Here is a 26,833-nt window from a genome sequence, read left to right as displayed (position 1 = left end):
GCTACTAATCTAGTTAATATTAGAATAGAAATTTGAAATGTTGAGAAGAAATGTTGAACAATCACATTAGTCCCATGGATGGTTGAGTGGTAAAAGCATGGTATGAAGATTGCAACTTCAATACCTGACCAATAGTGAACTTGCCAAACTTAGAAAGGCAAGTAGTTTGATGCAATTAATGGCCATGGTAATTGGCTTAAGGAGACAAGGAAGGCCCCTGCTCCTGATCAAAACCCAGCAACCCCCAGAAGTGCATTTTTATCAAAAGCATCTATAGAAATGTCCTGTCAGAAATGTTGACCAAATTATAATATGAATGAACTGAAGTCCGTGTTAATGCATGTTAATATGCTTCTACATTACAAAACATATGGCCCTCTCTGTTGACTGTATTCGTTTGTACAAACAAATGACATGACAATGACTTGTATTTGTGTTGCACCTTTAACATAAGAAAACATCCCCAGGTGCTTCAAAGGAACTTAATAGAACAAAATATGACACTGAACATTAGAGCAGGTGACAAAAGCTTGGTCAAAGTGTTAAGTTTTAAGGAATATCTTAAAGGAAGAAAGCTAGGTAAAGACTAGGAGAGGTTTAAGAATGGAGCGCCTAAACAGCTGTGGACATGGCTGTCAAGGTGGCATGATTAAAATCAAATGAAAAGGACACAGAAGATATTATAGAGATAAGGAGGGTCAGGTCACGAAGGGATTTGAAAATAAAGTTAACAAATTTAAAATCAAGGCATTGCTTAACTGTGAGCAAATGTAACTCAGTGAGCACAGGGTGGTGAATGAATAGGTTTTGATGTGAGTTAGGACACAGGCAGGAAGGATTTGGAAGGTCTCAAGTTTGCAGAGGGTTGGTGTTGCATCATCAGTCCTTGATGACAAGAATGCATTTATCAGGCTTTTTCTGTGTCTTAGTTGATTCAGAAAGTGAATCCTAGAACTGTGGATCTTTGGGCAGAGAGGACAAGAGTTGTCCTGAGGAAGAGGGGTTCTTGAGCAAGGGATCTCTTTATTTCCACTTTCATTGCTTCTCTGCAGCAGAGTTTATACAGTTAGTTTCTGATTGAACAAGGCACTGCTACATGGCACGATTCGTAGCAAGTTCCTCCCACATGCCAATGTCAATTTATTCCCTTTTCAACAAGGGCTTCAGGGTGTCCATAAGATGTTTTCACTGTCCTCCTTAAGATCAGGTGCCAATCCTAAGTTGTGAAAACAATCTGCTTTAGAAGCCAATTATTTGGCATGCAGATACAGTGTCCAGACGAGTGGAGCTGATTTTGCATCGTCATGACTGCAGTGCTGGAGGAATTAGCTTTGGTAAAGATTCTGGAATATGTATATACACATCTTCACACTTGATTTTGAATATCCTGCAGAGACACCACGAGTGGAAATTCCCCAGTGCTTGCAAGTGCCTTTGGTAGTCAATTGAAGTTTTACCGCCAACTAGAAGGGACGTGACAACAATGTTGAAGACTAATGCTTTCTCAGTTGTGCATTTTTTAGCAGGCTGCATTCTGTGCTTGATCTCTATTCCAACGGTGACCTTTTGAGTAAGATAGCTGCAAATATATGGAAAGGGTTCAATGAATTCTCAAGCCTCCCAAAAAAATGTAGGTGCTTGATTAGGGGAAGGTTTTAATCTTGTTGATGTTGAGCAAACAACCAACCCCTATGTATACAGATTTGAAGAGGTTGAGAATAGTTTAAATGTATCATTGACAGAGGTCGAAAGTGGGAGGCCAGCCAGGAGTGCATTAGAATAGTCAAGTCTGGAGGTAACAAAAAGCGCAGATGAGGGTTTCAGCAGTAGGTGAGCTAAGGCATGTGTGCAATCAAGTGGTGTTATGGAGGTGGTATTAGGCAGTATTCACTCATGGTGCTGTGTATTTTCTTTCTTGGCCACATTTATGCCAAGAGGACCTGTCTTACACATTGCTGTGAATAACTGCATGTGTGAAGTAGCTTTTGGTGACTTTCCGAGGGACGCAGATGGATGTCAAAGGCACTGTATAGTTGCAAAGTTGCAAGTTATTTCAAGCTTCTATATTGTATTTCTCAGATTTTACTCGACTGCATGCCTAGCAATTGAGCCTCCAAATCTAGAACAAAACCAGTGCAACGGCACGGAAATGAGAAAGCATTTGATGGTACTATGAAAGTGCCTGAGAGTTTTGGACTCAGTAAATCTTTTAAGCAAACATCCCTGATAACTCTCTCAAACAAACAAAATGCTAATATCCCACAATAATTCTTTGTCAAATTGTAAAAGTGATAACGAGGTTTGGCGGTTTAGTCTATAATCATAGAATCATAATCGCAGAGTACAGGTAACATACAACACTGGGGATTACTTCCTTTTCTTATTGACTGTTACTGACAAGAGGGGATAAAACGCTTACACTTTACCCTTCATCTGTAATAGGATGTGTCAAAGTTAACACCTAATTGCTGTTTTTCCTTTCCTCAACAGGCTGAAAGATTAGCAAGGTGACAAATGCTTCCTAAAACTGGTTGAAAACTGGCATCTGTGATGCTGGGAACCTAAGGTGGAAGTCAAGGTGGATCATATACTCAGCACTTCAAAGAACAAAGAACAAAGAACAAAGAACAAAGAACAAAGAACAACCCAGCACGGGAAACAGGCCCTTCGGCCCAACGAGCCCGCACCGCCGCATCGCCCTACACCTATTCTACCCTGCATGTCTACGAATGGGACCCTACTCAGTCAGATTCAGGGAAGAAATAGTGTCAATTTGGTGGAAACCAATTAGCCTAAGAGCACATCTTTGGGGTGTGGGAGGAAACCGGAGCGCCCGGAGGAAACCCACGCAACCACAGGGAGAATGCGCAAACTCCCACAGACACAGGCCCAAATCCATGTATCTGCACAGCTAGCAGTGCTAGTCACTGAGCTGTTGTGGAGCCCGTCTATCGGTCCAGGATCAGGCTGAAGATCGTTGCAAATATTTAGACTGTGATGTGTTGGACTCTCTATCATTGAGGATAGAGTTGCTTCTGGAGTTTCTTCTTCCAGTTGGTTGTTTAATTGTTCGCACCATTCATGACTGGATATGGCAGTACTGCAGAGCATTGATCTGATCTGTTGGTTGTAAAATCCCTTAGTGCTCTATTTAATATGGCACTCCTTTTATTTTGTATGCATATAATCCTGTGTTATGGCTTCACCATGTTGGAACTTAATTTTAAAGTATGTTTGGTGTTGTTCTTGGCATGATCTTCTACATTCATCATTGAACAGGGATGGGCCTCTGGCTTGATTGTAATGGTAGAGTGAGGCATATGCTGGGCTAGAGATCACAAGTTGTGGTTACTCACAATTCTGCTGCTGATGACCCACAGTGCCTCTTGGATGTTTTGAGCTACTGGATCTGTTCTGAATCTATCCCATTTGGCATAGTGATGGTGCCACATGATGCAAGATGTCCTCAATGTGAAGATGAACATTGTCTCCACAAGAACTGATCATAATTGCCACTATTGTCATGAACAGATACTTCTGTGACAGGTAGACTGCTAAGGAGGAGGTCAAGTAGATCCTTCCCTCTTGTTGGTTATCTCACCATACACCATAGGCCCAGATTGGCAGATACTTCTTTCAGAACTCTGCCAGCTCGGTTAGTAGTGGCACTACTATACCAATCATGGAGTTCTCCACTAAGAGTACATTCTGTGCTCTTGCTACCCTCAGTGCTTCTACCGAGTGGTGTTCAACATGGAGGAGCAGTGTGTTGAAGGACGATATTAAATAGTAATCATTAGGGGGATTTTCTTTCCCATGTTTGACATGATGCCATGAGCCATCATAAGGTCTGGAGTCAATCTCAGGGTCACTTCCTCTTGACTATATACCTGATGTTGTGTCTATGGCGAGTATGGTATGTCTATTCTGATGATTGACAGGACTTATATTGTAATGCAGGAGTTTGGCACATTGGCTACAATGTATGATTTAGTGAGGAAGACTATGTCAAACTGCTGCTTTGCTAGTCTGCGGGACAACACTCCCAATTTTGGCTCAAATCCCCAGATGTTAGTGAGGAGTACTTTGCAGTGTCAGTTGGGCTGGGTGTGCTGTTGTTTCCAATACTAGGTGGACTGTCTGGTTTCATCTTGATCTGATTTTTCTGTAAATGATTGGCTTGCTAGGCCATTTCAGAGGGTAGGTAACGGTCAACTACATTGCCGTGGGTCTGGAATCACATGTAGGTCAGATTGGGTGCAGATGGTAGATTTCCTTTTCTGAAGGGCTTAACTAAACTAGATTGTATTTACAACAATTGGATAGTTTAATGATCATCATATCTGAGACAGTTTTTTATTCCAGATTTATTAATTAGTTTAATTTAATTTCCTCCAGTTGTAAGATAGGATTTGACCTCATGTTTCTGGAGCGTTAGGTCAGACATCTGAAATGCAACAGTCTCTCTTATACCTTCCCTCCCATCCCATCCCTATTGCCACTGACACAAAGCAGTGCTCCAACCAATCCTCCCTTCAACAGTCCCTTCATTGGTCTCCACCAATTCATGTCCTCACATACATCATCAAAAGTCAGAAAGCCACTTAGCCACAAGCACCCAAGAGTGTACAAGGTGTGAAAGTGGTGAAAAAGAATAACATTTATGTGATTTATATAAGTAAACTTGTCAAAACTGTATTTTCACCCTTGTCCATATATGAAGCCTTACACTTCCTTTATCTGCTATCTTTAGATGGTCAGTTCTTTGCCACCCAGCTAGCTCCCAGCAAGCCATAAAACTGAAATTAGGGCCATTAATTCTCGGCAGGAGCAAACATTCCCATGCAAAGTCAACAGATCTTTTGCTGGTCCAACAAATTTTCCGACCTCTAGTGATGATTCCCATGGCAGGCAGGATCAGAAAATTCTGTGCTCTATTTCTCTCTCCAAAGATTCTTGCTTGAGCTACTGAGAATTTCTAGCTGTGATACTCTATACCTCCAAAGTATTATAATGTAAAGGTGATTGGCAAAGCAATGTTAACGTGGGACGAGAGACACATACCTAAAAAGAAAATTGCCAAACCCTGAGTAACATAGAATCAAAGAATCTGGACAGTTACAGGATGGCTGAGCAAAATAGAAGCATGGAAAGACCTTTGGGCCAGAATCAATGAGAAGTATGTGAAAAACACAGAAAAGTAACTAATTATATTTTAGAATAGGTGGCGGACCCAAGAGGCTCAGTAGACTTCAGAAGCTGATAACTATCCACAGAAAAACGCGGGAATGTGGAACAGAGCCACGACAGATCAGCCATGATCTTATTGAATGGCGGGGCAGGCTCGAAGGGCTAGTTGGCCTACTCCTGCTCCTATTTCTTATGTTCTTATGTCTAACAGCAAGAAGTGCAATGGTTTTAAATTAATTCCAGGAAATTAAAAAAACAAAAAATTGCTGCAAAGTTCAGTCACATATTACATCGGCCTTTTCTACTTTTAATTCAGATTTCCAGCATCTGCAGTATTTTGCATTTGTATAAATTTTGTCCCAGTAAACTGTTGCAGCGTTACAATGGCATAGTCTTTGAACAGGCCAAAAATGTGCAAGTTAGGATTTACCATAATAAATTGTCTCTTAGTGTCCCAAGATGTGTAGGTTTGGGGATTAGTGGGGTAAATGCATGGGGTTATGGGGATAGGGTTGGGGGGGGGGGTGGTCCTGCGTAAGATGGTCTGTTGTAGGGTTGGTACAGACCCATTGGGCTGATTGGCCTCCTTCTGCATTTATTGATCTCTCCACCGTACTGCAATTGAGATTGGAAGCCCAGTGTAAGAATAAATCAAACCTCTGCCCTCTACAAGTGTAACCATGAGTTTGTGATCCAAATGGATGCAGGGTGGAAAAAAAAGGACTGCACATAACAGGTTGGATTTTGTGGGAGTGGCAGTGGCCTCAATGAAAGGCCTAGAAAGCCAGCAGCAGCTCTGGCCTGGCTGGATCTTATGCTCATCTTGCAGTTAATGAGTTGTTATTGAGGGTCCAGGATGAGATCTTGTCTCCAAGAATTGCCAGCCAAATGAAAGCAGTTAAGAGACAACCATAAAATTGTGGGTCCAGAGTCATATGTAGACTGGAAAGTAAGGATAGCATATTTCCTTCTTCTAAGGGCGTTAATTGGAGTTTTTACAACAATTGATTGTAAGCATTATTGATTACAATTTTAGATTTTATTAACTGAATTTAAATTGCATCAGCTGCTATGGGATTTGAACAATAAGAAGTCTCACAACACCAGATTAAAGTCCAACAGATTCATTTTGTAGTGCAAGCTTTCAGAGCACTGCTCCTTCAGCATTGTTTCCAGCCAGGGCAGTTAGTGAGATTTTGCAAGCGCAGGCAAGTCATGGGGGTTACACATAATGTGACATGAACCCAAGATCCTGGTTGAGGCCTCCTCGTGTGTGCAGAACTTGGCTATCAGTTTCTGCTCAGCGATTCTGCGCTGATACGGCGCTTGACTAATCGATTGACAGTTCTGACAGCCCACAGCATAAAACCGCACCAACCTCCTCAGAAGATAAACACAGGGCATGGCGGATAGGGTACCTTTCGTTGTGCAGTACTTCCCCTGAGCGGAGAGGCTAAGACATTTTCTCCTGAGCCTTCAACATGTCATCAATGAAGACGAACATCTCCCCACATCCTCACTTCTTGCCTTCAAACAACTGTACAACCTCCAACAGACCATTGTCTGCAGCAAACTACCCAGCCTTGAGGAGAACAGTGACCATGACAGCACACAACCCTGCCACAGCAACCTCTGCAAGACGTGCCAGATCATTGACATGGATGCTATCACCTCACGTGCGAACACCATCCACCCAGTACACGATACATACTCTTGCAACTCGGCCAACATTGTCTACCTGATACACTGCAGAAAAAGATGTCTGGAGGTTTGGTACATTGGGGAGACCATGCAGACGCTATGACAATGGAAGAATGAACACCGATCAACAATCACCAGGCAGGAGTGTTCTCTTTCTTTCGGGGAACACTTCAGCAGTCACAGGCATTCAGTCTCTGATCTTCAGGTAAGCGTTCTCCAAGGCAGCCTTCACGACACACATTGCAGAATTGCTGAGCAGAAACTGATAGCCAAGTTCCGCATACATGAGGACGACTTCAACCAGGATCTTGAGTTTATCTCACATTGTCTGTAAACTCCACAACTTGCCTGGGCTTGCAGAATCTCACTAATTGTCCTGTCTGGAGACAATACACACATCTTTAACTTGTGTTTAAACCTCTCTCCACTCACATTTTCTGTACCTTTAAGACTTGATTACCTGTAAAGATTCGCATTCCAAGCATTATCTTGCAAATTGAGTTTGTGTCTATATATGCCCTTTTTGTGAACACAGCTCCTCACTCACCTGATGAAGGAGCAGCACTCCGAAAGCTTGTGCTATCAAATAAACCTGTTAGTTTTTAACCTGATGTTGTGAGACTTCTTAGTGTGCTTATCCTAGCCCAATGCCAGCATCTCCACATCGTGGGATTTGAACCCATGCCCCTACCGGATTTCCCTGGGCATTGTAGTGACATTGCCACTACAACAGCATCTCCCCGAGGCTTCTGGGATTCCCCTCTGCTGACAGAATACCATGATGGCAAGAAGCTGCTCCCTGTTGATGTACTTTCCAGCTGGGAAAACAGGATTGTGGAACAACTCCTATCGATTGCATTTCTGACATCAAGGTTTGAAAATCATGTCTAAATGATATATTTATCCCTCTTGAACTATTTCAAATTTTTCTGCTTTACGTGTTCACCTCACTGGAAATGCATGTCAAATGGGCAGAGATTAAGTGCAACTGATATCAACCAAATTTCCCGTCAATTACAACTCCATTTTGCTTTACTCCACAGTGGCATAGTGGTTAGCACTGCTACCTCACAGCTTAAGGGACCTGGGTTCAATTCCTGACTTGGGTCACTATCTGTGTGGAGTTTGTACATTCTCCCTGTGTCTGCATGGGTTTCCTCCCACAGTCCAAAGATGTGCAAGTTAGGTGCATTAGCCGTGCTAAATTGCCCCTTAGCGCCCCGGGATGCGTAGGTTAGAGGGCTTAGCTGGGTAAATGTAGGTTTATTGGGATAGGGCTTAGGTGGGATTGTTGTCGGTGCAGACTCAATGGGCTAAATGGCCTCCTTCTGCATTGTAGAGATTCAATGATTTATCACCCTCAGGTGACATGAAAAAACTTTCTTGGTTTTACTGCGTGAATGGTTATTAATATATGTTTGAGCCAATGTAGTATAAATCTTGAAAAGTAACAGTCTTTTTTAGCCCAAAGAGAAATCTGAAAGCTTCAAAAATGGAATGTTATGAATTATTTTGTGTCTTCATAACTTTTTAAAGTCACAAACAGACTAACCTGAAAACATTGGTTGTGTTCAAGTTTATGGGAAAGGCCTTTTATATTCTGTAAAAGACAGAAAAGCAATGAGAAAGGATTGCAAGTACATTTATCAATAACGTGATGAATACATGACATATTAGCCCCAGTGTTAACTTGGGAGATTTCTTGGGAGCAGGGGTGGGAACAAGGATGGGGGAGGGTGGTTTGAAGTAGTGTGGGAGACCCAGTGTCATGTAGGAAACTCAGAATGCCATTTAGTGCATCCATCAATGACATTTTAACATCTCCAGCTTATTATCATTATACTTCCAGCTTTGGTTTAAATTGTACAGCAGCAGGTGTGATGGAGACCTACACTATGCAATCTGAACTGCAGCATTTAAAGGGCCAATCCACAAATTTAATTTGTAGGATTTGGAAACAAGAGAAGACTATGGGCGGAATTTTACCGGCACGTCTGCCTAAGTTTTGCACGATCCCACCTGAGGCCAACAGAGAATACCGTTCTCCGAGCTGAGCCCGCCCCCGGAATCGGGGCTGGCATGCCGGTAAAATTCCGACCAAAGTGTGACAATAAATTCTGGACAGACGGAGGCTTTGTTCTGCTTCCAAAATTAGTCATGCTTCTAACCAAGGTGTTCCAGTACAGCTACAATATTGGTATTTACCTGACAAAGGAAAAAATTGTCCAGATGTGTTGGAGGCAATTCTCCCATTCTACTGAACAAAAAAATCAGTGCAGAGAGCCGGAAAATTTAAGTGGTGACTGATCTGTGGGATCCGCACTGGATGTCCCGCACCCTGCGCATCTCACAGTGCTGGATTTGCGGTGCCATCAGTTCTGCATCAGAAAGTGGCGTGGAGCTGCAATATACATGCAAGGGGCATTTTCAAGATATTTTGAATATTATTAGAGGGCCCAGGACTGAAGTCTCGTAGCCCATTAGCCTCTAACCCCTTCCCCCGCACCCTCCCCCAACCACCAGAAGTATTTCACTCCAGGATTTATAGTAGCTTCCCACCTGTTGGGGCCCCAGAGGGTCGACGGGTGGGAGGAGTGCCCCCTGGGCGTTTGCAGCTTGGCAGTGCCAGCCTAGCATCCCCTGGGGCAAAATGCCAATGTCCAGGGGCTTCTTGGCACTGCCCACCAGGCATTAGGCAGTGCCAAGAGGGCAGGGCCTAAGGGGACAGAGCTTGTGGGGGCAGGACTTGCTGGGGGTAGGGTCCCACTGTCACTCTGCAGTCAGGATTGGTGGGGGAACGAGGGAGGCAGTGATCGAGGCTGGCATCGGGGCAAGGGGGTCAGCCTGCTTAGGGTGGGGGAGACTGCAGGGAAGGGGTGGGATGGAAATTGGGGTGGGTTGGAATGAGGGGGAGGGACTGGGCTCTGGAATATGTGGGGGACAGCGATCAGGCCATTGGGCGGTGAGAGGTCTGGTGTTGCTGGGATTTTGGGGCTGACCAATGATTGAGCTGACAAGCAAGCAGGAGGCTGGCTGACAATGGTTACTGTGCATGCGCTGATCTCGACACTGATATATTGGCACATGCACTGTGGCCCGCTCAGCACTATACTGCCAGCCTCTCCAGCGGGAATTAGCCCTGGCCCCAGATTTTTTATGCTATTCATGCTGAGGCACTCAGCAGTGCACAGAACCTGAGATTCTTTTCTGAACTCCTACTGAAAAAAACAGCGTGATTTATTCTAGTTTTCATGCAAATTCGATACTTGGAATTTCTTTCTAATACTGGGATGATTTTTGGGAGATTCCCAGCTGTTGTGTCCACAAAAAGGACAAATTTAATTCAGCCAATTACCTACCATCAATCATCAGCAAAGTGATGGACGGTGTTATAGAGGGGCATTTATTCATCACTAAACTGCTCACTGATACTCAGTTTGGATTTCATCAGGACCATCCGGCTCCAGACCTCATTACAGCACTGGTCCAAACATGACTACTTGTTCACCATATCCCTTGATTCCCTGAGAGACCAAAAATCTGTCTATTCCACCCTCAAATGTATTAAGTGATGGTGAATTCACAACCCTCTGGGGCACAGAAAGTCGAAGATTTACAATGCTTTGAGTGAAGTAATCTTCCCTCATCTCAATCCTAAATAATTGGCACCTTATCCTGAGACTGTGCCCCGTGTTTTAGATTTCCTGGTGAGTGGAGACAATCTCTCAGTATCTACGCTTTTAAGCCCCTTCAGAATCTTGTACATTTCAATGAGATTGCCTCATTCTTCTAAACTCCAGAAAAAGTACAGCCAATTTGCTCAGGTGAACATATACAACATTCTAAAACTTGGCTATCCTTGACCCAGAAATATGACTCAGTCAACACTTCTTCTCTAAGAACTAATTCTACACCATTCTCATGTGATATAGTAGCATAGGCACAATGATCAGTCAACTCAGATTCAATTAAGTCTTCCAAAGTGGTATTCACAATACTAGGGACTAAAGATGTTGGTACTTCTGGAGATGATTCTGAGAAATCATTTCAAGATTAAATGATTGGGGTGACAGGGTGGCACAGTGGTTAGCACTGCTGCCTCACAGTGCCCAGGACCCGGGTTCAATTCTGGCCCTCGGGTGGCTGTCTGTGTGGAGTTTCTATGATTTCTTCCTGTGTCTGGGTGGGTTTCCTCCAGGTGCTCTCATAGTCCAAAGATGTGCAGGTTAGGTGGATTGGCTATGCTAAGTTGTCCCTTAGTGTCAGGGTAAAGATGTGGGGTTACAAGGGTAGGGCCTGTGTAGGGTTGTGGTCGGTGCAGATTTGATATGCCAAATGGCCTCCTTCTGCACTGTAATGATTCTATGATGACAACAATTGGTCAGCATGGTATTGCCTTCAATTTAAACCATATAAGAAATTTGTCCCGTTTTTGCTGAACTTATAGTTGGTACCCTTTTCTCACTCATGGCAAAATTACACACTAACACACAATCTCGTTGTTGAAATGAGCACTGTTTTGCCCTCACTTTTCATCTAGCAACTTGAGATTGTTATTGACGCTCTACCATCTCTGAAGTTTCTGGAGGTAATAACAAATCAAAAGTAGTTCTTTAAGAACTCCATCAAATACAGACGCAGAGTTCTCAAACCCTCTTCATTCTCGGGATCATTTTTGTGAACTTCCTCTGGACTGTCTCCAAGGTCAGTACAACCTTCAATAAATATGGGGCCCAAAATTGCTCACAATCTTCCAAATGTGGTCTGACCAGAGCCTTATAAAGCCTCAGTAGTACATCCCTGCTTTTGTATTCTAGTCTTCTCAAAATGAATGCTAACATTGCTTTGATTGACTATTTGGCTTTATCTTGAGTTTCACTTGAACTCTCTTAATTGAGACAAGTGTCTCTTCGAATATACTCTTGTATTTATCAAGAAGGTGCTTTGGGTCTTTTTTGACATCACACTAGTTAAGCTTTATCTTCTCCAACCTTGACTTCCCAAATAGAGCTAGAAAATTACCATGGACCACATGGAGAGGCAACTCTGCTGTTTGTCCCCTCAACTCTATGTTGACCATGATGTAACCTTTTAATGGCATGATCTCTTCCATGTGTGTCCTTAGAATCACATCAGCTGTTGTTAAAGAAAAATGTTTCGGCTTTTGTTGATATGTTGTCTCAGGAATTAAAGATACAGCAGCACCAGTATCAACCTCCATCTAATAGGCTGTTCACTTAACTTTGGGATCACTCAGAATCTATGTGATTCACCCTGTATGGATAAGACGTTCAGTTAGAGTTCTTCATCATATTTATGGGCATTCATTTTTGTAGTTGTAATTCTTTTCTTCCGTGTTGCAAATTCTTTTTGTAGAGTGTAACTCGTTTTTCTTCTTGGAGGTAACCAGATTCTACTTCTGAATATTCTTCTCAGGAGAAGCTAGTCTAGTCTAACAAGCTTTTGCAATGTGACCCATTTTGCCACACTCCTTGCATTGACTATTTTTGTTCCAACATTCATTCGCTGAATAGATAGCCCATTTTAGCACATCTGTGACATGCGTATTGCTATTTTGATTTCTTATACGCAGTTCCTAAGTTGTGAATCTTCATTCCTGTACCAAATTGTGAAGCCTCTTTAGTAGCCAATTCCACTGAAACTGTGATTTCTACTGCTGCCTTTAAAGTCAAAGCATGTTCCATAAGCAATCTTATTTGGATAGCCTCATTCTGGAGGCCACAAACTAGAAAATATTGAAGAGATCTTCGAATGCCTTGCCAAACTCATAATGTTGTATCAGCCTTTATAAGATTGCCACAAACTGAGCAATGCTTTTGCCTTCCATTTGATTCTTTTGGTGAAACTTGAACTGTTCCACGATGGTCAATAGCTTTGGTGAGTAATGCTCTTCAAGAATCTTTGTCAAGCCATCGTAAGTTTTGCCTCCTGGCTTTGCTGGATGAACCAAGTTCCAAAGCAAATTAAAGGTTTTACTTCCTATTGTACTGAGAAAAGCTGGTACGAGCTTGTCCAAAATACGAAAACGCTCTGCATAGGAACTCCATGATTCATTTTCTTCATTGAAATAGTCCATGATCCTAATTGACCTGCCATTTCTCTTGCAGACAACAGTGACATGTGGCAGCTCAGTATTTTTTTTCAGTGTCTTCCCAGTACTCCCCTTTGTTTTTACCCTGAAGACTGTTGACTTGATTTTTTTATTTTAGCAGCCCCAGCTGTACAACAAAGCATTCACTCTTTTTAAATATGCCAGACACTGCCTGGAAGTTCACCTTCTCTGATTGGAACCCCCCTCTCTCCCTCCTTTTAAAACTACACAGAGAGCTTTCTTTTTACTTGGTCTCTCTGGCACTGGTTGATTTGGGGGTCCGTGGATTACTCCTTGTGTGCAATTGATGACCTCCTGTGCCTGGGCAAAGCCAGCTAGAGGCTGATTTAATAATATGGCCAGAGTTCACATAAGTACTGTGTCTGGCACACAACGCACAAGTGCCTGACTTATGTATTTGTAGGCTGCTGCCTGGATGGTCCTGAATGTGTCTAGCAGAGCCCTGGAAGGATCTGGAAGCAAAAGTATTGAGAGCAAGTGGTCACTTTGATGGCTGTTGGTAATACAGAGCCACCAGGTCCAACAGGGAACATGTATAATAGAAGGCTGGCAATCCAATAATCCAACATGATGACTTGAGTTTTAAGAAGCACTCAGCCTTTGACTGCACCCTTTATCAAGAATACTGTGTCCTGTGAGCTACAATCTTCTGCTGCTCCCTTTTCTATTGTCAAGCTACAGAACAATGAATAGCAGGCTGCTGCTAATGTTGTTACTCCTCTTCTCTCATGTCTCGCCACAGGCCTCTTAGCTGCAGCCTGCTGCTGGTCATATTGTTCCTTGTCCGAGGTCCAATCTATGGCAGCCAAGGCACCACCTCACCCTGGTGTGATTAACAGAAACCACAAAGTTACTGTGAACAAACCCTTTCCCACCAGGTAGGTAAGAAAGCTGTTAGTGTACTGAGTATTTTTTTTGCAGTATTTCTATGATTTTTCATCAACCCTTCCCTCTCCCTCTAGTCTTGTTATGATCTTGCTATGCGTTCAACAGTGAATTTCAGGAAGGTCAGAAAATCTGTGGATGCAACATTAAATTGAGCAATTACCATATGTTAATAGGAAACATGCCTCTCCTGAGGGGGTTGGGTACAACCAATCTAACCTGCTTGAGTTAAATGTAGATGTTGGTAGATTACAGCCAGCATTCTGATATATTTGCATTTTACTAGTGTTCGCAAGCACCTACCTACCTCCTCCTCCTCCTCCTCCTCTCTCCCCCACCCCTGCAATTTATGATCTTTTAGGACAAGTTAACTAGCTTTCAAATAAATGATACATTTAATATAGTTAGGGCAACCAAAATGTTTGAATTTGACATATATAAAATGCATAAGGGCACAAGGTGTATTTTCCAAATTGACACAACTGTAAAAAAAAATTGCATATTAAAAGTGGTCTTTTGCGTATTGTATAAAAAATTAAACTTTGTAAACCTTTTGTAATAAATAAACAGCCGCCTGTCTCAATTGAAAAGAGACTGAAACCAACTTTTTTTAATTTTGAACAAACAGCTGGCTGGTCTGCAGAACAGCTCTGCTCACTTACCTTGGCTGTCTATTGGTTCCATATGGCTTCATACTTGCCTCTACTTGTTAGATAAACAATAGACACCTCCTGATTTCAGTTTGTTGATTGCTTTAAAAACAGATGGAGGGCATAATTTTAATGAATAGACACAGATGTCATTTGCATTAACAGGCAAATGCTAAAAATGCAACTTTCTGATTAATTTGCACATACAATAATTCACAAAACACACCAGAAAGTAAAAAAAAATAAAATTCATTCATGAGATGTGGACATTATTGGGTGGGCCAGCATTTATTGCCATCAGCTAACTGCCTGGCTTGTAAGGCCATTTCAGAGAGCTTTTGAGAGTCAACCACACTACTGTGGCTCTGGAATCACATATAGGTCAGATCAGGTATGGACAGCAGATTTCCTTCCCTAAAAGGCATTGATGAACCCGATGGGTTTTTACAACAATCAACAATGATTACATTGTCATCATTAGACCTTTAATTCCAGATTCTAATGGATTTTTTCACCATCTCCATCTTGGTATTCAAACCCATGTCTCCACATTTCTTTCTGGTTTCTGTGTTAATAGGCCTGGACTAACATAGTTCTGGATTAGCCTGAAACATAACTAATTTATAACACATACCAAACTAGTCCCTTTTCCAATGTTTTCTAAATAAAGATACAATGTGGTTATACAATCTTTCCCTTCAGTCATTAAACCATATTTATTTTATTCATCAAAGTATCTGAATTTGGTGAACATTCTAGAACATTGAACATAGAACATTACAGCACAGTACAGGTCCTTCGGCCCTCAATGTTATGCCGAGCTATGTCCAATCCCAAGATCAAGCTATCCCCTCCTTATAATTCTGGAGTGCTCCATGTGCCTAAAAATAACCTTTTGAAAGTTCCTAAAGTGTCTGACTCCACTATCACAGCAGGCAGGCTATTCCACACCCCAACCACTCTCTAGGTGAAGAATTTACCTTGGACATCCCTCCTATATCTCCCACCATGAACCTTATAGTTATGCTTCCTAGTAACAGCCACATCCATCCGAGGAAATAGTCTCTGCACGTCCACTCTATCAATCCCTCTCATCATCTTATAAACCTCTATTAAGTTGCCTCTCATCCTCCTCCACTCCAAAGAGAAAAGCCCCTGCTCCCACAATCTTTCCTCATAAGACCTACCCTCCAAACCAGCAGCATCCTGGTAAATCTCCTCTGCACTCTCTCCAATGCTTCCACATCCTTCTTATAATGAGGTGACCAGAACTGAACACAATATTCCAAATGTGGTCTCACCAACGTCTGATATTCTATGTAATTCTCAAATTACATAGAAATATAATTTATTTAACTTTACTGGCAATTCTGCATCTATAATTTCGGTCATGATAAAACTGTGTCCAGTCATGGAGGCTTGTTGAATCTCTGAAAAGAATACCACCAAGGAATTTTCAGAGGAGGCACACAATCAGTGCAGTCAATGGTCACATTAATTTAAAAAGTTTAACAGATTAAGGTTTTTGGAAGATTGTTCCAGTCCTTAATTGCTCTTGGGGAAAGGAGTTACCAAAGGATGAGCATTAGGACGCGCACAGTGGAGCTGTTTGTTGTGAACACTTCAAACTCAGTCACTTTTGGGGTTAGAAATACCTAATTGTTCATTCAACATTTTACTGAGTCATGTCAGCTTATGGGCTCTTCAGTTTTATTTCTATTTTGAGTATGTTGAGAAAATCTTGAGTATGTATTCTGAAGGAAACTACGTAACTGAATGAGTCACTTAAATGCCTTTTATGATTGGAAATATATGATATTCAATATTTCTCACACTACACCTGACATTTTCTGTCTGATATGGAATGGATGTGAAAGGACTGGCAAATTAGTTTACGGGCCATTTTGATGGATCACTGTTCAAGTTGCTCTCTGAATGCTCTTCCTCATCATCATTATGGTGCTGTCACCTGAAAACACATCAGATAAGGAGCAGGCTCAAGCTGAATGGCCTACTCCTGTTCCTAATTTGTATGTCTGTATATCACATATATGCTGATGACATTCATCTCTACCTTTCATGATACCTCACTGCTAAGAATATGTTGTGTTGCATGATAGACATACAGTTGCATGTTAGACGTACAGAAATGTCCTCCACATAAGGACCCCGCTACAAACTCCATTCCCTAGCCATCAATTCCACCCTCTTCCTTGGCACTGACTGAGGCTGAAGCACACTTTTTGCAACATCTTATATGGTCCTGGGTTGAGTTTTCAAACACATATTCTTACTAAGACAATCTACGACCACCACTGTAACACCACATGTCTTTGTCCTGTCTCAACCCATCTATTGCTTAAACACTCATCCCTTCTTTATCTCTTAGACTTGGTTTCCATTGTTCTCCTGACAGTTCTCTACCATCCATAAACCTGAGGGCATCCGCAACAATGCCACCCATATCCTAACTTGCAAAGTTCCATCTATAAGTATAAGTTACTGCTATTTTCGGTTGGTCTAAAGTGTTTCATGCTTTTCAACTATTTTGAGTAAGAACTTCATTATGACCTTTTTATGGATATACAGGTTAGCACTCACTTCCTGATTCCCACCAGAATGCGCTTCCATGGTAGCAGTGTAAGTGCCATTAAAAAATACCCCACTGTATGAAATACACACATATATTATCGGGGGCTAAAGAACTCTCTGCAGTTGTCACAACATTGTGGGCTACAGCTCAGATAAGCAGTAATGCAAAATTTTATAAATAGGTTTATGGGCTCCTGAACACTAGCTACACTTGTATATTGTTTAGCAAACTCTTTGATGCCTGTAGAAAATACAATTTAGACCATATCCTTCTTATAAATGTTCTTGGATCCCAGGATTCTGCAGTGAAGGACTTCTGCTAGTAGGCTCCTGCTCACTCATACTTCTTGCTTCACTTACTGGTATATATACTATCAGTGGAGCAGATGACACTGGGTCCTGTCGGATGATGGCTTTGGAATTGCCAACTGGGTCTGCATTGCCTTCTTGAGATGCATCTCTTGTAATAGAAGTGCCGTCTACTACAATGGTGAGTGAAAAGCAGCCCATGAAACAGAACTCACATTGCTAGTACGTGTATAGGATTTTGTAATAATGAATGCGGTGAATAAATAAGTAACGGGGAGAAAGGGTTGCAGTTCCCTATAGCCACAGCCTGTATATAGCACAACTAGCACCAATGTGTTGTGATCATATTGTGGGAGAATTCTAAACTTGGAAATTTATTTTCTGTGGTTTGGTTCTGCTCTTTTCTCTTGGTAGTAGTTTTTTTCTTTTTTAGATGGTGACATTTGGAAGTTTGCAGAAGACTTATATTGCAGGTTAATGGGGTATTCAGATTGCATTGTGGGGTACCTGCCCAAATGGTCACAGAGAAGTTATCATTTAAAATGAGAATAATATATGCTGCAGTATGGACATGCACGTAAAGCTTAAGAAAAGCTGCTTTTTGGGAGATTCTTAAGCAGCCTCAGTGAGGATATAACAGGGTGAGAAGGAACTACTCGACTGGATAGTTTATTTATTTAATGTTTAATCAGTGGCTAGTTTTGCCATGGAAGTTTCCAGAGTATTTTTATTAATTTAAAACTTTTTTCCAAATCCTCTGAATGGCAGAAACTGAATTGGCTCTGTTAGTGATCTTTTGTTATGCAGGCTGGACATTTTATTTTAGCACAATAGATGCTGTTGGCATACCTAGTTTGCATAGTTGTTCCAGGGAGACCTTTGAAGAAACATCACAAAATGGAAGAAACCTGCTCCTTACTCCACCCATATTTTCTATTGTGCACAGGAACAATTAATGCTTTAATTAATAGCAACAGCCTTCAAGAGCTGCAGTTGCATGCCATTAGCTTTCTAACCATTCTGTCAGCAAGTTCTAAATTACAATTCAATGCTGCAAGCTCCTTATGAATACTTAAAGAGCTCAACCATAGAATATCCTGCATGACTAGCCTCTCTTCATTACATGAGTCTTATCTTGTCACTCAACTGTGCTGGTTTAGCGCAACACCACAAAATTCACCCTCCGAAGTCTAGATTTGAGAATCGTATTGATTGGGAGACTTGTTTCTATTTTATGTAGGTGGTACTTTGATAAACCTTTTATGTGTTGTGCAAGTTTTAGCTGACCAGCTGTCTAGTCACAGTAATTATTTTCTTTTGTACTGTGACTGCACTGCGTTGGAATCCTTTGGGGGCAGTCACAGCTAGAGAGTTGTCATGGCTACAGCTGGCACTCCACTGATTCACAAAGCAAAGCACACAGCTGTTCGACTTCTGATTGGGTTATTATTTAATCTAAAATGATAAGTCTAAAGAAAATTACTGGCAATAAGATTCAGTTCTGTTGTTGGCAAAAGTGAGTTAGATTGTCTTGCTACATTTACCTGAATTGGAGCTTATTGTAAAAGATTTCTAGATCTCCAGCAAAAGCTACCTTCTTATACTACATGAGCCATCTCCTGAGTCACCTGAGGATCTTTCTTCAGCCTCTCCTCTTCCTTATCTGAATGTTGTTCCTTAGTGACAGCATTTGCAGATACAAGACCAGTCTCCCTAGTTAACTAGTAAAAACTCGGGAAACCAACTGGAAAGGAATGGTGTTTTATTTTGTAAGCAAAAATTAAACCACAAGACTGTGGTACATGTACCTGGGACAATAGAAAAATGGACCTGCACAGGGACCCACTTTATAAAAGACTTGGGATACAAGTTCCTCCTGTTTAGATAATGCCTATTAACATGGGAACTCAAAAGTCCTACTAGGAGGTCAATCAGGATTCCCCATGTAAGTCCTGGGAATTATCACATTATTGAACACTGATAATGACCAATTCTATCTCTCTATTATAACATTTGGATGCAATGACAATGTCTGTGCCTTCAGACTGTTTAGTATGACATCAAGGGGAGTTTTCTTCTCCTGCTTCACTACTATAAACTTGGTTGACGTTCATCAGAAACCATAGCTACAAAGAGTGAAGACTCAAGGAATCTCACTTTCAAATCACAGCTGTGTTAGAGCTTCCTCCCGTTGAACATTGGAAAAACTGAAAACATAATTTTTGGCCCCTAATATTAACTCCACTCCCTTGTCGCAATTCCACTCAGGCATCTATGGCAACTTGTCAGGCAGAACAAGAGTATGTGCAACTTAGTTACTCTGTTTGACCCAGGACAGACCTAAAACTTCCATGTCCAATCCATCACAAATAACTTTTATTTGCCCTACCTCAATTCTTACGACACTGTAACTGTGAGTGAGCTCTACATTCCATGCTGTAAAGTTTCTTCTGGCATGTTATTTGGGTACAATCATAGAAATAGAAATAGAAATCCCTACAGTACAGGAAGAGGCCATTCGGCCCATCGAGTCTGCACCGACCACAATCCTACCCAGGCCCTACCCCCATATCCCTATTTACCCACTAATCCCTCTAACCTACACATTTCAGGACACTAAGGGCAATTTTTAGCATGGCCGATCAACCTAACCTGCACAGTTTTGAACTGTGGGGAGGAAACCGGAGCACTTGGAGGAAACCCATGCAGACACGAGGAGAATGTGCAAACTCCACACAGACAGTGACCCAAGCCGGGAATCGAACCCAGGTCCCTAGAGCTGTGAAGCAGCAATGCTAACCACTGTGCTACTGTGCCGCCCACGGTAGCAAGGAACAAGATTTGCAATCTGCCAATTTAGAGCTCTACTTCATTCACAATTACAGTGTCGGGAGTTTTCTTCATTGTTGATTTGCTCTTCACACTGCTAGCTATACCTGCGCTCAGCAGGGAATGACCTCTGGCATTCTGCTAATGGCACAATGGTAACCAGGCTATTCTTCTTAAAGACAATCTATCTGTTGCTGGAATTTACACAAAAACTGGAATACCTAGAGACACAGTTCCATGATGATACATGTGGCCCTGAAAGTATTTACGGTGAAGATGGGCAGAAGGAGAGACACCATGGTTCTGTGATGGGCTAGGAAACCCACAAGAACAAACCTTAGAAGAGATGAATGGTCAGTAAGGTCAACGTAAGGCATCTGGGTATAAGAACCTGACAGCAATACCAATAAAAAATCTAATGATCTTCATGTGGGGTAGTCAAAGTCAATGAATGCATCTTCAAATAACATCTTGGATTTTGATTAGATTTATTATTGTCACATGTCTTAGCATACAGTGAAAAGTATTGTTTCTTGCATGCTATACAGACAAAGTGTACCATACGTAGAGAAGGAAACAAGAGAGCGCAGTGTTATAATTATAGCTAGGGTGTAGAGAAAGATTGACTTAATGCAAGATAGGTCCATTCAAAGGTTTGATGGCAGCAGGGAAGAAGCTGTTCTTGAGTCAGTTGGTAAGTGACCTCAGACTTTGGTACCTTTTTCCCGATGGAAGAACATAGAACGTAGAACATTACAGCGCAGAACAGGCCCTTCGGCCCACGATGTTGCGCCGACCAGTTAAAAAACAATGACCCTCTAACCTAAACCAATCCCTTTCCATCCATAAACCTATCCACGGATCTCTTAAACGCCCCCAAATTAGGCGCATTTACAACTGCAGCAGGCAGGGCATTCCAATCCCTCACCACCCTCTGGGTAAAGAACCTACCCCTGACATCCGTCCTATAACTACCCCCCCTTAATTTAAAGCCATGCCCCCTCGTGCTAACTTTCTCCATCTGAGGAAAAAGGCTATCACTGTCCACCCTATCTAAACCTCTAATCATCTTATATGTTTCAATAAGATCCCCTCTTAGCCGCCTTCTTTCTAACGACAACAACCCCAAATCCCTCAGTTTCTCCTCATAGGACCTCCCCTCCATACCAGGCAACATCCTGGTAAACCTCCTCTGCACCCTCTCCAAAGCCTCCACATCCTTCCTATAATGTGGGGACCAGAACTGCACACAATACTCCAAGTGCGGCTGCACCAGAGTTGTGTACAGTTGCAACATGACGCTGCGACTCCTAAATTCAATCCCCCTACCAATAAACGCCAAGACACCGTATGCCTTCTTAACAACCTTATCTACTTGATTCCCAACTTTCAGGGATCTATGTACACATACACCTAGATCCCTCTGTTCATCCACACTATTCAGAGTCCTCCCGTTAGCCCTATACTCGACACATCTGTTATTCCTGCCAAAGTGAATTACCTCACACTTCTCCGCATTAAACTCCATCTGCCACCTCTCGGCCCAGCTCTGCAACCTGTCCAAGTCTCCCTGCAAACTATGACACCCTTCCTCACTATCTACCACACCTCCGACTTTGGTGTCATCAGCAAATTTACTAATCCACCCAACTATACCCTCATCCAGATCATTAATAATAAAAATTACAAACAGATAAGATGGAATAAAGAATGTCCAAGGTGGGTGGGATCCTTAATTATGCTGGCTGCTTTGCTGAGGCAGCAGGAAGTATAGACAGAGTAAATAGATGGGAGGCTGGTTTGCATGATAGATTGGGTACATTCACGACTTTTTGTAGTTTCTTGTAGTCTTGGGTAGAGCAGGAGCCATACCAAGCTGTGATACAACCAGAAAGAATGCTTTCTATGGTGCATCTGTAAAAGTTGGTGAGAGTAGTAGCTCACATGCCAAATTTCCTTTGTCTTCCAAGAAAATAGAGGCTTTGGTGGGCTTTCTTAACTATAGTGTCGGCAAGGAGGGACCAGGACAAGTTGTTGGTGATTTGGACACCTAAAAACTTGAAACTCTTGACACTTTCTACTTTGTCCTATTGATGTGGAAAGGGACATGCTCTCCTCTACTCTCCTTTGATTTGTTGACATTGAGGGAGAGATTATTGTCGCCAGACTAGTTCACCGGATTCGCTATGTCATCCCTGTACTTTGTCTCGTCACTGTTTGAGATCCGACCCACTATGGTGGTGTTGTTTGCAAACTTGAAAATTGAGTTGGAGGGGAATTTGGCCATGCGTTCATAGGTGTATGAGAAGTACAGTAGGGGGTTGAGAACACAGTCTTGTGGGGCACCGGTGTTGAGGATGATCGTGGAGGAGGTATTGTTGCCTCTCATAACCCTCGACTTCCTTGCCTGTCAAAAATCTAACTGTGCCTTGAATAAATTCAATGACCCACAGCTTTCCAGCGATGAAAAACCCCTTTAAGAGAAAACATTTCTCCTCATTTCTGTCTTAAATGATAGACCTCTTAATTTTAAACTGTGTCCCATGGTTTATAGTCGCCCCCATAAGTGGAAACATTCGCCCGGTATCTATCCCAGTATCTATCCTATCAAATCCCCTCAGGTTTTTGTATGTTTTAAGAACACCTTGCATTCTTTTAAACTCCAATGGGCATAGGCCCAACCTGTTCAAGCTTTCTTCCTAAGATAAGCCCTTCATTCCAGAAATGAGTCAAGTAAACCTTCCCTGAACTGTTTTGAATGCAATTATTTTCCTAATAAGGACATCAATATGTACACAGCATTCCAGAGGTGGTATCACCTGCATAGCTGCAGTAAAACTTCTCTACTTTTATATTATATTCCCCTTGCAATAGAGTCTTGTGGAATCTGAATGAAACTAGAAGGTTGTTAGGAAATCGTTTAAATGCAGTTACATAATTCACAAAATGATTGTCTCCCTTTCCAGCAATTTTCTGCTCTTTTACTAATTGTCTAATGCCCCTCAGGATGGAATTGGCTTTCCTTTGGTATTGTTCTACCAGCCTTTTTATTTCTCTCAATTCTGCCTTGCACCACATCAATTTTCTGGATTATTAGTTATCACTTATTGGTGATCAAATATCACCAATACCAATCCAAAAATATGAATGTGGTCTGGACAGAGACTTGCAATGTTGCTTTTTGCCCTCAAGTTTTATTAGTATTTATTATTTATTAGTATCACAAGTAGGTTTACATTAACATTGCAGTGAAGTTATTGTGAAAATCCCATAGTTGCCACACTCTGGCACCTGTTCAAGTACACTGAGGGAGAATTTAGAATGGCAAATGCACCTAACCAGCATATCTTTCGGACTGTGGGAGAAAACCAGAGAACCCGGAGGAAACTCACGCAAACATGGGGTGAACGTGCAGACCCCGCACAGACAGTGACCCAAGTCTAGAATCAGATCCAGATCCCTGGCACTGTGAGGCAGCAGTCCTAACCACTGTGCCACCATATCACCCCAACTTCACTGCTTCTCAACCTCAACTCAAGCTATTCTGGCCCATCTCCACCATTCCCTTTTGTTTTTCTTAATTCATTTAGTTATTTTCTATGCTTGCCACAGAATTATCATGACTTTCTAATAATGTTGTTTAATTTTCTTTTCCTTCAAAGATGTGCTGATTAAGTGGATTGGTCGTGCAAAATTGTCCCTTAGTGTCAGATAGATTAACAGAGTATGTGGGATTACAGGGATAGAGCCTGGGTGGGATTGCTGTAGGTGCAGGCATCTTATCGCTGAAACCTCAATGGGCTGAATGGCCTCCTTTCTGCACTGCAATATAATTGCATTCGAAACAGTTCAGGGAAGGTTTACATGACTCATTCTAGGGGTTCTATGTTTCAGTAACCTTTTGTATATTTCTGACAATTGTCCCCAATGTCTACCACAGACACTAATGATTTGCATGCTCTGAACTTTTGTCCACAATTTCTGAAAAATACTGACTAAATATCCTGCTGATGCATCTACCTCCTATACTCAACTGGTGACTGAGAGACTGTCCAATGACTTATTTCACATAATCACAAACCCATTTTTTAACCTGAAGGGTGATCCACTAATTTATTTCACTTAGTTAGAACCATGCCTAGCAGTACGATTTGCATTTTTATCAACACTTTAAAACAAGCGTTAGTTAAACTGTGTTTAAAACTAATCTTTTAAAAGCAGTTAAATAATACTTTGTGTTTCAGACTTGAATGTGTGGTCCAAATACAAATTTATTCCTCAGACATCAAAAGTATAATAGTTATTATGATGATACAAGAGATTCATATACCCTGTTCTTGTAGACTCAAACTTGTCCTTGAGGGATGTTGTTCCTCTGGCTTTCCAGTGAGTTTTAGAAGAACCGTCCCCTGATATATTGCATACCCTTGCTCTGTGAGTTATCTCACATGATACCCAAAATGTATATTGAAATGAGTTCCTCACCTAACCTCCAGACTTGATGGTTTTAACTGTTGAGCAGTTAATATTCAAGAGGGAACTACATGATCAGATCTCAAATTGTTAAGTGATGCTGCTTGGCGCTCTCATTGTTCACCTGACAGGGCACGTAGCCATCATGTCTGCTAGATGCTATTTCTGCTGGGTTAACACAAAATCAAATTCTGATAGCCATATCAAGGTGTGATTAACTTTGGACTCGGGCAAAAAGATCAAAACAAATGCATCCAGTATCTCTGCAACAATCTCTTTTAAAACCCTACAATGCAGGTCATCAGATTCAGAGGCTTTGTTGTCATTTAGTTCCATTAGTTTTTTCCAATACAATATATTCACCAACACTGATTACTTTAAGTTCTTCATTCTTGGTAGGTTGGTTCGATATTATTTCCATAATCATTTCGTCTTCTCCCCTGAAGTCAGGTATATTTGTTTAATATTGCCATCATTTCCTTATTTCCCCATTATAATTTCACCTGTCTCTATCTCTAAAGGACCCCTGACTGCTTTTACTGTTCTCTTCCTAGTACATACCTATATATACATTTACAATTACAAATTCTCGGTACTGCTTTCATCAGCACCATCCACCAGTGCAGAGAATACTCACCTTGGACAAGCTTTTGGGACATCCTCTGGTGAGCACCACACAACGCAGTACATCAGATGGAGGCAGGAACTTCCAAATGAGTGGGCAATTGGAGGTCTGCTGGCTCCCAGAAAACAGCTGCCACCAAGTCAGATGTCGAGCCTCTGAAAATGTTATCCCATCACTGTGTGTGATGCAAAAGCAGAGCCAAGCGTTACAGGAGGGGTGGCAGCAACTTCATGTCATTAACACATGTCAATCACATTTTGAGGCAATTATCAGAATTTGATTTTGTGTTAACACAGTGGAAATAGCACCTAGCAGACATGATGGCTACATCCCATGTCAAGTGAACAATGGGAGCACCAAGCAGTATCACTTAACAATTTGAGATCTTATCATGCTGTTCCCTCTTGAATAGTTAAACCATCAAGATGACCATTGTGAAAAGTCTGGAGGTTTGGTGAGCAACTTGTTTCAATATACATTTTGGGTATCATGTGATATAACTCACAAAGTAAGGGTATGCAATATATCAGGGAACAGCTCCTCTAAAGTCAGAGCTCACTGGAAAGCCAGAGGAGCAACATCTCTCAAGGACAAGTTTGAGTCTACATGAAACCAGGTTGTATGAATCTCTTGTATATTCATAATTATTATTAAACAACTCACTGGAGAAGGATCCACAAATATCCCCATCCTCAATGATGGAGCAGTCCAGCATATCAGTGCAAAAGATAAGGCTGAAGTATTCACAACAACCTCCAGCCAGAAGTGCCGAGTGGATGATCCATCTTGGCCTCCTCTAATGGTCTCCAGCATCTCAGATGCCAGACTCCAGCCAATTCGATTCACTCCATGTGATATCAAGAAATGGTTAAAGACACTGGATACTGCAAAGGCAATGGGCCCTGATAACATTCCAGATAATTATACTGAAGACTTGTGCTTGAGAACTTGCTGCTTTTCTAGCCAAGCTCTTCCAGTGAGGTTACAACATTGGCATCTACCCAACAATGTGAAAAATTGCCAAGGTGTGTCCTATACACAAAAAGCAGGATAAATCCAACCCAGCTAATTATCCCCAATCAGTCTACTCTCAATCATCTGTAAAGTGATGGAAGGGGTCATCAACAGTGCTATATAGCGGAGCGCAGTTTACTGAAAGCAGAAATTGCTTTTGCTATTCTGCAGTTAACTTCTGTATCAATAGTCACTGCTTGGGAGAGAGTACTGCCAAGATAGGTGAACTGGACCACTGCCTGTAGTTTCTGCCCTTTGATTGTATTTATGGGTTCTGTGTACGGTGCATGAGGAGCAGGCTGGTGCATGACTTTGGTCTTTTTAATGTTGATGGTGAGTCCAAAATTGTCACAAGCCATGGAAAATTTGTCCATACTGACTTGCATGTCTGGCTCTGAGCCAATATACAAGGCGCAGTCATCAGCAAACAGG

At 41.8% G+C, this 26,833-nt stretch overlaps 1 long non-coding RNA gene across 1 annotated transcript; it reads right to left on the bottom strand.

Annotated features, from left to right (window-relative positions):
- Positions 1–8,450: 8,450 nt before the first annotated feature.
- On the bottom strand, positions 8,451–25,430 carry LOC145350555 (uncharacterized). The gene is made up of 3 exons (XR_013888222.1): positions 25,400–25,430; positions 14,572–14,661; positions 8,451–8,491 (listed from the first exon to the last, which is right to left on the bottom strand). It is a non-coding gene; the product is annotated as an uncharacterized LOC145350555 (long non-coding RNA).
- Positions 25,431–26,833: the final 1,403 nt, after the last annotated feature.

Source organism: Carcharhinus amblyrhynchos, chromosome 1 (assembly GCF_965287045.1).
Source record: "Carcharhinus amblyrhynchos chromosome 1, sCarAmb.v2.hapA, whole genome shotgun sequence".
Taxonomy (NCBI): Eukaryota; Metazoa; Chordata; class Chondrichthyes; order Carcharhiniformes; family Carcharhinidae; genus Carcharhinus; species Carcharhinus amblyrhynchos.
The sequence above is the reverse complement of the archived record's forward strand: the minus strand, read 5'-3'. Positions and strand labels throughout refer to the sequence as shown.